Raw genomic sequence first — 12,652 nt, 5'->3', positions numbered from 1 at the left:
TACATGTGTTATACTAAACATGTTGCATTTATCATTACTATCCATCAACTGAAAGCTCCTTAGATCATGATCATGTGAGCCCTCAAATTCCCATAAGAGATATATGACTCTGGTGTTATGGCCTGTGGCCTAACACATAGTTTTCCTAAAGCACAATGATACCCCAGCAAGTTGATACAATGTTTCTTTTGACTCGGCCTCCTAAGAAGGAACATACCCTTAACTTAGGATACTTTGTTACGGCTAGGGAAAACAAATATAAGCCCTTCTAAACTGTGTATTTAGGGTCCCCTTTATAGTGAATAGATTACTGCTTTTCAACCCTTTTATACTGCAAATAAGGCTTCATCATAACTACAAATCATGGCACATCAAACAACAGATTAGAATGTTGTGATATAACTCCTTTATACTAGCGTGAAGGTGCCTCTCTTAATTGTGAATTAAGGAACTGTGTCTAGGGCTAGGATAGTGGCTAGATAAGACACTTCCTTACTGTGTCTAGGGTAGACCTTGAGACTACTGATTAAGGATCTTCTAGGCAACGTATGTTAGACTACTAGGTATGGACAAATCTTGACATTTTCTATGGCTAGGGCAAGACTATAGTCCTCCCATTAAGACTGTGACTTGCTTGTCATAGAAAACTTCTACTTGATTTTGGCTAGGTCTTTCTGCTAGGGCAGTGTTAAGGCTTCTTCATTAGGGAAACACTAGGGATTCATTAGGGCAATGTTAGAGCTTCATTAGTGAAGCATTAGAAGCCCATATTCATGACTGTGTTAAGCCTTCATCTTCATCCCAGCGTTAGGGGCTAGAGTATCTTCTCTAGGGTAGCATAGATGCTTCTTTCCCATGGTAGCATCTAGGGCAGCTCCTCTTAGGGCAGCATATATTCTTAGGATCTCTCCTACAACCAAAAAAAAAAGATAGGTGGAGAGTAAGAGATAACAACAAGAGTGTGTGTCCAAATGACTAGTAAGCCACCTCTTCCATATTAAAACTTTGAGCACAAGTGGGGCCAGTTTGGTTGTTGGCCGACCTTGAAAAATTGTCCCATAACACAAATAAATTCATATCTGCATGAATACATGTCAGAATTGGATGAGATTTAGATCAATCCTACACCTCTTGACGAGAGGGATCCAAGAAAAATATCAACTGCAATAAATAAGATGACCCATATGGAGTTTGGCCCTAGTTTCCAATTTTAACAAAAAAATACATTCGACTTACACATACACATGAATGATGAAATAGAATTAGGCTACTGAATAGATATGAACTTTTAGAAATAATAATGTGACAAGTGATGTAAGATGTGAGACTCTAAGAATTAGGGAAGAATGGCGTCACAAAAGCAATTTTTGCCTAGTTATACTTGAGATTCTCAATGAGAGTGAAATGAAGCATGAAATGAGAAAATTAACTTAGGTTAGGATTTATTACTTAGGCCTTACTTCTTAGATTAATGGGATCCATGTTATATAAGTGGAATTATTTATTTTTTCGCTATTTTTTAACCCTATTAGAAAGCTACAACATGAGGGATGTATATGAATTTATGCATAGGTATACTTCATATTCTCAATGAGAGTAAAATGAAGCATGAAATGAGAGAATTAACTTAGGTTAGGATTTATTACATAAGTCTTTTTTCTTAGTGAATGGGATCCATGTTATACAAGTGGCATTATTATTTTTTTGCCAGTTTTTAACCCAATTAGAAAGCTACAACAGGAGGGATATTTATGAGTTGAAAAATTAAGGGATGTTGGGATAGTCCCCAAAAATTCTTTGACTCCATAATAGCATCCCCACCTACTTCAAGATGTTTGCAATGGGTATGAAAGTTCGTGAAATCCTAGTTTAGTTGGGACCTAAGGTTTAAATGTAGGGACATATACTTGTGCAACATAGCAAAATAGTTATTATCTTTGGCTAGACATGACTAAGGTTAGATCCTAAACTTCTTGGATGGGCTGATTGGGTACCCAAAAAGTCCCTTAAATTTCACCATGAATGTGGGGATGGTCCCCTAAAAGTGCTCGGGTCCTAGACAGTATCCCCACCCATTTTTGGGATGTTTTCAAGGAATACAGAAGTGTTAATTTTGAGTTAACATGTTCTTTTCTTCAGTTAGTTACTTCATCCATCCATTTTCCCCTTAATCCATTAAAAATCACATATAGTAATTGATGAAAGAACATACATGATAAATGTTGAAGACAAGCCAAGACAGAAAAACACAAGAATATGGCACAAGCCAGGGAAAAAAACCCAAAATGGAGAAAACCATTGATCAAATATTCTTATTATTAATGATCAAATGTTTAGCAAAGAGAGAGAAAGAGTACAATGATTTAAATTCAATATTGACTTGACAAGATAAATATCCTATATTAAAGCCCTTAAACACGAAGATGACTCAATTAAATGGGAACTTTTGCACCAAGGGCTGGAATCTTCTACTCTGTATTTCTGAACACTAGTTACAACACAAGCATAGTCAGCTACAACACCCTTTTCATACTCGATAGACCTTCCATGATATCTGACCTTCCTTCAAACAAATATTGAAACAATTAGATGCCCCTTAACCTCCTAAGATTCAAAAAATGACCATACAATTTGCTGATCAAACATAATAGACTGCGACCTTCCTTTAGAAGATAGTCGACCTTCTAAACAGAGGTTGGTCTTGTTGGAAGTGGTCTAGATAAGTGTGGCTTGCTTCAAGGTTTATTGTGAGATCAATCCTCACTGAAAACTACAATATTGAGCCTAGAACTATTCTCAAATAGACCCATACTTACTCCAAACAACCTGTTGTGCTCTACAACAACCCCCCATTTCATACAAATTTTATTTTCATAACTATAATATGACATGGGTCCCTTTTAGAATTAAATTGGTATCAACTTAGTATTTTTCAAAAGGTCCGAAAATAAATAAAACATTATAAACCTTTTGATAAATCACATAAGCAGTCTTATAATAAAAAATGAATAATCCCTTATTATTTCGATAAAGCAATCGCAAGATCGCATATCGCAATAACAAAGGATACATAACAAAATGCCCATTAAGTTTTCCCCGATGTGACAATACACGAATGGTTATTGGATATCTGTAATGGCAAGCTATCATAACAAAAGAACCTTTTTCACTCCGATGCGATGCGATATCGCTATCAGCGATCGGGGACGTACCATGCATGCATTTCAAAGCCCTCAATTAAAACTCCCAATGCGACTTGGCGATATCGCTATCGGCAATCGGGGATTCTGAAAGGAACCAATATAACAACTTAAGCTTTCCTCCGATCGTCGATTGCGATAAAGCCAAAAGTGCAGATTTCAAAAAAGATTGGTAAAGCCAAGATATTTTATGGTTATTTAGTATTAATGGCCTTTCTTTTCCCGATAGCGATTCACTTGCACTCAACCGCCAAAACATCGAAGCCACGCTTAAGTGAATCATTTGACCAATAAATGACATAATGAGCATTTAAAGGATTGACAAGTTTAAATGACCATTTAATGAAATAGTAAGTCTAAAATCTCTTCGGAGATCTCATTCGTGGCCACCTTAATTTGTATCCTCCATTATTCATTGATTGATATATCTCGTTCTTCTTTGGTTTGTGCTATCAATTCTCCACATTACATTCATTTTCACTCCTATCCAGAGTTCTTCTGAAGCAGTAAATTCAAGCAGAATGGGGAAGAAATATAAAAAGACCGCAACAGCTTCCACTTCGCCAGCTATAGGGCAAACCACTGCCGATCCAGGAACAAACAGAAAAGGACTGATACCCGACCCTACATGTCTAGGACTTGGCAAAACTACTTGGCTAAGCACCTATAATTTGATTGAGGCCGAAGAGCCTGAGGTAACAACAATGCAAGCCACAACAGGCACAACTCGGAAATCTGATGCTACTCTAAAGGACTTAGCCGACTCTTTCCTTCATCGGATAGCAGCCCGAGAACAAATTCTCCCATATACAGATGTGGTGAAGTGGGCAATTGAAGGAATCCCAATTACAAACAGAACATTTTGCACCATGGATGGGAGAGTCTTCGGTTCATTTCAACCTGATGATTTGAGGCAAATGTACCATTTGCCTGTACCAGAGAAGAAGTACAACAAGGCCTTCTTGGAGAAATTCAGTAATGATAACGAAATTGAATCTGAACCCATTCGGGATTGGAGGCAAAACCCAACAAAACACAAGCATGAGTCTTCGGGTAAGTACTCTCTCGATTCTTTGTGTTCTCCTTATTGTTATGCCAGGATAATGATGTGTAGATTGTGGGGGTTACATAATTCCACAAATTTCACTATAGAGATGGTTCCTTTGATGGAGGCAACATGTAATAGTGAAATAATGGATTGGGCAACTATATTGTTTGATAAGCTAACGACCACAGTCCTTGAATTTAGAAAGAAATCTCGCATTACTGAAAGGGTCATTCCCCCATTCTACTATAGTGCCTATATCTTGGACACCCTATGTTTTAATTTTGAATTTCCTGTGCTTGGATGGAGATGGAATCCACAAGACCCCATGCCCATTCATATATACCATCAGAAGTTATGGAAAGCTCACTATAAGCACCATTTATATCAAGTTTGCAACGGTCTTATGTTACCCATTCACTATTCCATTTTTGATAAACCTGCTCCTAAGATTTCCTACCAAGCGGGGGTTGACTTGACATCCATAGGAAGATGGTTCGGAGAAGAAAAATTCACCTATGTAAGAGTTTTCGGTAGCCAAGCCAAGCCCCATGTCCTCCCTTTGTACATACCTGATAAACTGTTAGCCAAGGAGGTAGCCTATCAGATTACATCTGAAGGAGTTACACAGACTCTAAAGAGCAAAAAGAAGCAGGTTTGGCCTCCTTTTCCTCTAAGATGTGGTGTCTACGCTCTGCATGATTTTAAACATGTATAGAAAGAGGCTGATAAGATCAAAGCACTAAATCTAGCCACTATTCCTAATAGGCGATTTCATCCAAACAAAGTCGCCTACAATGCACTTGAACAAGCAAAATTAACTAAATTTGATCATAAAGAAGATATGTTTGATGACCTGTTCTCCTCAGCCGAGTCAATATTCCAAGTTAAATCGCTGGCTAGAATGAAGTATCAGGGTGACGGGTTAGTTGAATTTAACAGACTTAGAGAACAGAGGTTGCAAACTCTGCCTCTAGATCTGTTAGCAATGACCCTAACGACAGAATCAGGCAAGCCTGAGCAGCGACTAACTAAGGAACCTCCTGCTACATCAAAAGAACAGGAGGAAGTGCAGAGAAAAAAGCAGGAAGTGCAGAGAAGAGAGCAAGAGGAAACCTAGGGAAAAGAGCAGGAGTAGAGCAGCACAGAAGTGAATGTAGATGCCTAGGTTGACCCGAAATTGCTCCAAGAATGGCAGCAATTCGACTCAATCATAAGCAATCTTGAGAGATCGAAGGAAGTCGAAACATCCAAAGCAGCTGACACACAAGAGACAACATCTAAACAGGTTCCAAGTGGAACCAACTCCCTACCCAGTTCTACAAGAATAGAGATAATTCCCAAGGATCCCTCCGATCAGATTGTTTTGAAAGTAGAAGAAATTCCTCCATTGGATGTCTTTTACAGCCCAAAGCATAAGGCTGTAGTAAAAGGACAGCGGAAAAGGAGAAGGATTGATCAACCTTCCCTATTCCCTGAACAAACAGTGACGGTCAATGTGGTTTGGAAGGAGGAGTTTGATCCCTCTGATGACCTAACAAAACTGTCCCAATATGTTGGAGCCTATTCGGCAACCACCATAGACAAGGCATCAGAGGTTAGTAATCTATTAAAAGGAAAGGACCATGAAATCACTTTGCTACAAGCACAACTATCGGAGGCACAGCAGAAGGCAGAACAAGCAGAACAACAATTGTTTACACAGTAACAGATAAATAATCAATTGAATAAACAATTGCAGGAAGAGAAATAGAGAATTGATTCGAGTGCAGTTCAAAAGCAGAAAGAGCTGCCGGAAGAATTGGCAAAACTAAAAGCGATGAATGAACAGATGGTGAAGTCGAAAGATGAGCAAATTGCTCAACTATCAGCCCAAATAGAGAAAAGCAAGAATCTTCCACAGCCAGCTGAATTCAGAGCAGAGGCATTATAGATAAACAAGGCATTGGTGACACAGATAGGGTTGTTATGTCAACAAATCGCCAAAGCAGAACCTTTATGTGACTTAACAGCATCAATAACTGATAAATCGGCTGATGCTAGAATAGACTTGGAGCAGGCCGATGAGACCTTGACTAATTTTCTTGAGTGGCAAGACATTGATGAGGGACAAGCAGCTAATTTGCCAAAAATCCTAGAATCACATAAAGAAATATTATTTATGAAATGGAAGTCCCAGTGAATGAAAGTAGAGAGAGCAGTTTCTAGATGCAAGTTAACCACAAGTAATTTGGTTGAATTGATTAATGATACTATCTACTTATCTAACATGATCTCTCAATGTACCCCAGGTAAATTGCTATCGGCTAAAACATTGGAGCAATCATGTTATCAAGAGCTGGAGAAAAATGGGAGATTAATCGCAGGAATCAACAATTTGACATGGGACACCTATTGGTTGTTCCTAGTCAAACCTTATAGCCAGAGAGCTGCCCTCAAGTGCCTCACAGATGCAATCGGTTGTATCATTCCCAATATTCAAGATGCCACCTATGCTTCCCAACTCAATTCTCGTCTCAACCGACCACCAGAAGTGGAACCAATGCTTGCAATATGCCAGTTCAGGTCTAAAGGAAAACACCCTAAGTGATGAATCATGCTGCTGACGGCCATATTACTGTGAGGAAGATATTCCAAATCAAGTTGTACCAATTAAGAAGGATTTTAGTTTCATAGTTAGTTAGTTTTAATCAATTATTTATAGACCCTTTCATGTATTTAGAAAGGGTCGTAAGTTTTTGTATATGACTTAAACCAGAAGTTGCACTACTGTACTTCAGGCATATTCTTTTATAAAGACTGGGCCAATTATTCCAATTTTGATAATGAAGCTTTTATGTGAATGTGCACTACTGCCTTTGTTTAAAAGTGTTTCTGCGTCGGAAGAAGGAATCCAAGTAGCGATTGATATTGGGAGTGATTTGCAGCTCATATGGTACTACTATCTATGTCTGATTTCATTCCTTTTATGTGAATTGTTGTTTGATCTCTCTTGCTATTATCAGATATATGCATGTGTTTTAACAACATTCTTTACACTTTCCACTACTAAATGTTTACAACATGCTTTTCTTTTAATCATACATGTATCGGTAATATAAAAGGATAGGTGTAACAATGTATTAATCACTTTGTTCAACTATTTGAACAAAGTAATCATTAAGTAAAGGAATGCCTATGTTTATTGCTTAGAGTCATCTATATGCCTGTCAACAAACACAGATCATCAAATGTTGCATTTCAAAGAATAGAAGCCTCCCATTATAGAATAGTTATTTATATTTTCGCTGATAGATTAAGGCACCCATTCATTATCATTTATTAAAAATAAATCACTCATCCATCCCCTTTTATTCATTATTGGGAAACTGGTCCCATTATATCCAGTTGGAGCCACCATTCCAAATGGAAAATGAGCTATATTAAGGTCCGGACCGGGTGGTTATCCCCCAATGTTGATACAACGATTTTCGGGGCATCAACATTTTAAGTGCTATAAGGAGGGCATGAACTATGAATGGCAAGCAAATCCAAATCTATAGACCATTCTCAGAGTGACTCTCCCTCCACATCACCTCGTACTTCCCAATTGCATGTTGCTTCTCCAGTATCCAAGCAATAAGAAGAGGAATCAACTACCACTGCTCTCACCCACCATACTCCAGAACAATTAAGTCACGAGTCCCCTAAAGTTCAGTTACTCATCCAGAAAATTCAAGGCTTCTCGATAACACCACAAAAATCTGAAGTATCTCAAAGCAGTGAGACTTCGCAATTCAATTTACCTCATCCCCTCACTAGACTTCAGAGCAGAAAGCTCGGTGTTGAACCCACTGAGTTCCCTTTACCTAAAAGGAAAAGGGCCAAGAAGAACACTGAAGGATATGATAGTGAGCCACTTTCATCCACATCCTCCATCTCATCTTCCCCTGTGTGAAGTCAACCATCCACCCCTTCATTACATATTATTGTTCATCAGGGATTAGGAACTTCAACATCCCAACCTGCGCAATCCTCAATATCAACTCCTTCCCAAACATCTGGAATTTCAACAGTAGTATCATCCACTACTGGTGTTACAATGGCAGATCCATGGACCAGGCCTGGTGCGGTCAATATGCCTACACCATTACATGCATTACCTGATGCTCCTGAAAAATGGCTACCCAAAGTTTACCCAGATGATGGAACACAAGCTGAGGAACATATTAATAACTTCATGTTATCAGTTAATCTCAAAGGAGTAACTGAGGAAGATGTTGTAGTTAGGCTTTTCCCTTATACTTTACAAGGATCAGCAGGATCCTGGTATTTTTCCTTGCCATCTGGTTCCATTACCAGTTGGACCACTTGCCAAGAACAGTTTCTCACTAAGTATGGTGATGATAGATCTTTAGCCACATTAATAAATGATCTCTCCAATATTAGGATATAGCATAGGGAACCGATTAAAGAATTCAATGCACGATTTAATAAAATCTTGAATAAAATCCCAATGGCCTCCAAACCAAGTGAACGAATCAGAAGCGAATGATATATAACTGCCATACCTGCCAATATAGTTATTTTTGTGGACAGGGCTGCAAAACCAACTTTAGCTGAAAACATGAAAGAAGCACTTGCTGTGGAGAAACGTATTAATGCTCTAGAGAAGAAAGCTGCTCTTGAAGATAGAAAAGCCAAAAAAGTTTCTTTTAAAGATGATTCAAAGAAGAAAACACCTAAAGATCCCTATGATATGGAAGGTCTGCAAAAGGTCCTTAAGACTTTGTCAAATGAAATGGTTGAAATAAAAAAGCAAGTAGCAGAAAGCTCAACTAAAAGGCCCTTTAGAACATTCAATAAAACTGAATCAAAACCGCTGAACGTTATATCTAATGCGGATTCAGACCCTGAAGAAGAAGAAGAGGAAACAATCTCACCAACTGATGATGAAGAGGAAGTTGTTGAATGCCATGGAATGTGGGATTTCATACTGCCTAACTCTGATACAGAAAATGAAGAAGAAGCTTTTCCTCTCACCACTAGGAGTAAAGGTGCCCCTGAACCCGTCCAGGCAACTTCAAAGAAAATAAGTGCAGGTGCCACAACAACAAAGGAAAAGGTATCCACAAGGAAGCTAGCTGCAACGGTTCCCCAAAACCAACCTTCAACCTCAAATATGCCTTCAAGATCTAAAACATTAATAGTATCTGATTCAATGGATTACAATATCATTGATGATATGAAGAAAACTAAGGCAAACATTACTATGTTTGAACTTAGTAAACTAAAACAGCAGCAGAAATTGCTTCTCAAAGAATTGAATGATATTCCTTCCTCACCTCTTCCCAGTGCTAAAGCTACAAATGATTCAGGACAAACTCCTTCTAGAAGGATTGAAGCTACTGATATGATTCTGATTGGAGACAGATCCAATTCCCATACTCCTCCTTTCCTATTAACCTACGAGATTTATAATCGTAATCTGCACAATTGTTTGATTGATCCAGGGGCATCCTCAAATATAATGCCAGCTTCGGTTTGTTCCAAACTAAACATTGAACCCCAGAAATCTGCAATTCACATTGTACAGCTGGATAGAACCAAGGAGCAGGTTGTAGGAGAAATTAACTCTGTAACTATCAGGTTATCGGCCGATCCGCGAGTAGTTCAAAGAATTGATATCCTAATCGCCGATATACCTGAATTTTATGGTTTAATCTTAAGTAGGCATTGGTCCGAGAAGCTCCATGGGTATATTTCTACCGATTGGTCCCACATGTGGCTACCCTACAATGGAAAGGCAAATCAAATAAAAATCAATAAGGAAAAGCACATGACCCACATTGTCACAGAGTTCGAACAGGAAAATCAACCCATAGCATTTAATAACAGTATCTTAGGGAATTATTCGTCAGAATCATTCTTTGGCAACTTCACAGCCCAACCATCTCCTTTCTCAGTAAACAATTTTACATCTCAGATCGAAAATTATTCAAAAACAGATAGGTCAAGATGTTTTAATGATACTCAGAAAACTGTAAATAAAACTGCTGATAATTCTTTATTTTGGTCTTTATATTTTGATGGCTCTAAATCAAATGAAGGCTCGGGAGCAGGATGTATCTTGGTTAGCCCGCAAGGAGTAAAAACAATGTTGTCCTATAGGTTAGAATTTGAATGCAAAAACAACACAGTCGAGTATGAAGCCTTAGTCCAAGGACTGTACAAAGTGATTGGCCTTAAGGTGCAATATTTGAAAGTGTTCGACGATTATGAAATTATTGTCAAACAGGTGAGAAATACGATTCATTGTATTTCAAATCACCTCAAGCATTATCAATCACTGGTGCAAGAACTCACTTCGCACTTTTCAGCATTCAATATCTCTTCCATTCCCAGGTCTCAAAATTCGGCAACTGACTTGCTAGCAAATGTTGCTTCCAAACTCCTACCTTCCGAAGATTATAGCCCAGATAGATTTTTAGTGGAATTGATTTTTAGGCATTCAATTCCCAACAATGTCACTAATTGGAGAGTTTTCAATCATGATGAAGACATTTTACAATTTTTGACTTCCGAAAAGTCCTATGATGATCAGATCATAGAAGAAAGCAATCACGATCTTCAGATGAGAGAAACGCATGAGGAAAACTCAATACCGAAGCCTGTGGTAAAGCTAGAGGATCTTTATGATATTAACGACAGATTTAAACCTATGGTCAATACAAAGCTCCACAGTTCCACCTTGAGGTTTGAGTTGATTAATCTTGGCACCGAATAGAATCCTCAAAACATTAATCTAGGATTAGGACTTTCTCTGGAAGAAAAAACGACATTCATTAGACTATTAAGAAAGAATAAACATGTCTTTGCTTGGAAGTATGATGATGTAAAGACATATGATACATCTATCATCCAGCATACCATTCCTATGCTTGTAGGACAAAAACCAGTTCAACAAAAGCTCAGGAAAATACATCTGAACCTAGAGAGTCAAATTAAATCTGAACTTAATAAACTCTTAAAGGCCAAGATTATTTTTCCCGTTCGACCCTCAAACTGGGTCTCTAATATGGTGCCAGTTAGGAAGAAAAATGGCGATATCAGGATTTGTATAGATTTCAGAAATCTGAATAAGGCAAGCCTAAAAGACAATTTCCCATTACCTACTATGGAGCAGATACTCCATTCAGTAGCAGGCTCTGAATTGATGTCCTTTTTAGATGGCTTTTCAGGATATAACCAAGTTTTGGTTCATCCTGATGACAGACTTAAAACTACATTCAAAATAAAATGGGGAACTTATGCCTATCAGAAAATGCCTTTCGGACTCATTAATGCAGGAGCCACATTCCAAAGAGTGATGGACATAGCTTTCAAAGGATTGATTAATAAAACAGTAGTTGTCTACTTAGACGATATTACTATATTTTCTGAAAAGAGAACCAATCATTTGCATGATTTAAACCAAATCTTTCAACGCTGCAGAAGGTACGATATTTCACTCAATCCTAAAAAATCCTTCTTTGCTCTTGATCAAGGAAAGCTTTTGGGCTTTATTGTGTCCAAATATGGAATTTATATTGATCCGAGTAGGATTAAAGAGATCTCTGAAATTCCTTTTCCTCATAATAAAAAATCCATGCAGTCATTTTTAGGCCAAATCAATTTTGTCAAAAGATTTGTTCCAGACTTTTCCCACATCATTTTGCCACTACAAACTATGATTAAGAAAAATTCAGTGTTTAGATGGGGATCAGCAGAAAAGGAAGTGTTTGATTTAATCAAACAATCAATAATCAATTCCCCCGCTTTAAATACTCCTAATTTTTCTAATCATTTCACATTGTATACTATAGCATCCGATTTGTCTTATGCAGCAGTACTCACTCAAATTAATTATCACAACTTGGAAGCACCCATTTCATTTTATAGTTCAAACTTGCAGGGTGCTTAACTGAATTACTCCGAAGTAGAAAAACAAGCCTTTGCTATATATAAAGTTGTCAAACATTACAGACCCTTCCTTTTAAAAGCCCATACAAAAGTCATAGTTCCTTTTTCTGCAGTAAGGCAACTATTAATCCAAAAATAATTAGGTGAAAAAAGGGCAAACTAGCTTACAACACTTCAAGAGTATGACTTGGAAATCAAGCCAGCAAATATTGTTAGAGGCCAAGGTTTTTGCAGGTTATTGGCAGGAGCATCCAACATTCAACAACCAGGTGATACAGAACATTTCGAAGAAATCAATCAGATAAGTATTACTGATTCTGAATCACAATATGCAGACTTGATCTTTTATTTGAAAAATGGATATGCACCTCCTAACCCGTCTTATAAAAGCAAGAGGGCCATTATATTGAAAGCAAGAAATTTCACAATTGTTGATGATGTACTTTTTAGGAAAAATTATGATTCA

This window comes from Pinus tabuliformis, chromosome 7, assembly GCF_031772625.1.
Source record: "Pinus tabuliformis cultivar Carrire ecotype Pingquan chromosome 7, CPIR1, whole genome shotgun sequence".
Classification (NCBI taxonomy): domain Eukaryota; kingdom Viridiplantae; phylum Streptophyta; class Pinopsida; order Pinales; family Pinaceae; genus Pinus; species Pinus tabuliformis.
This window is presented reverse-complemented; position numbering follows the sequence as displayed.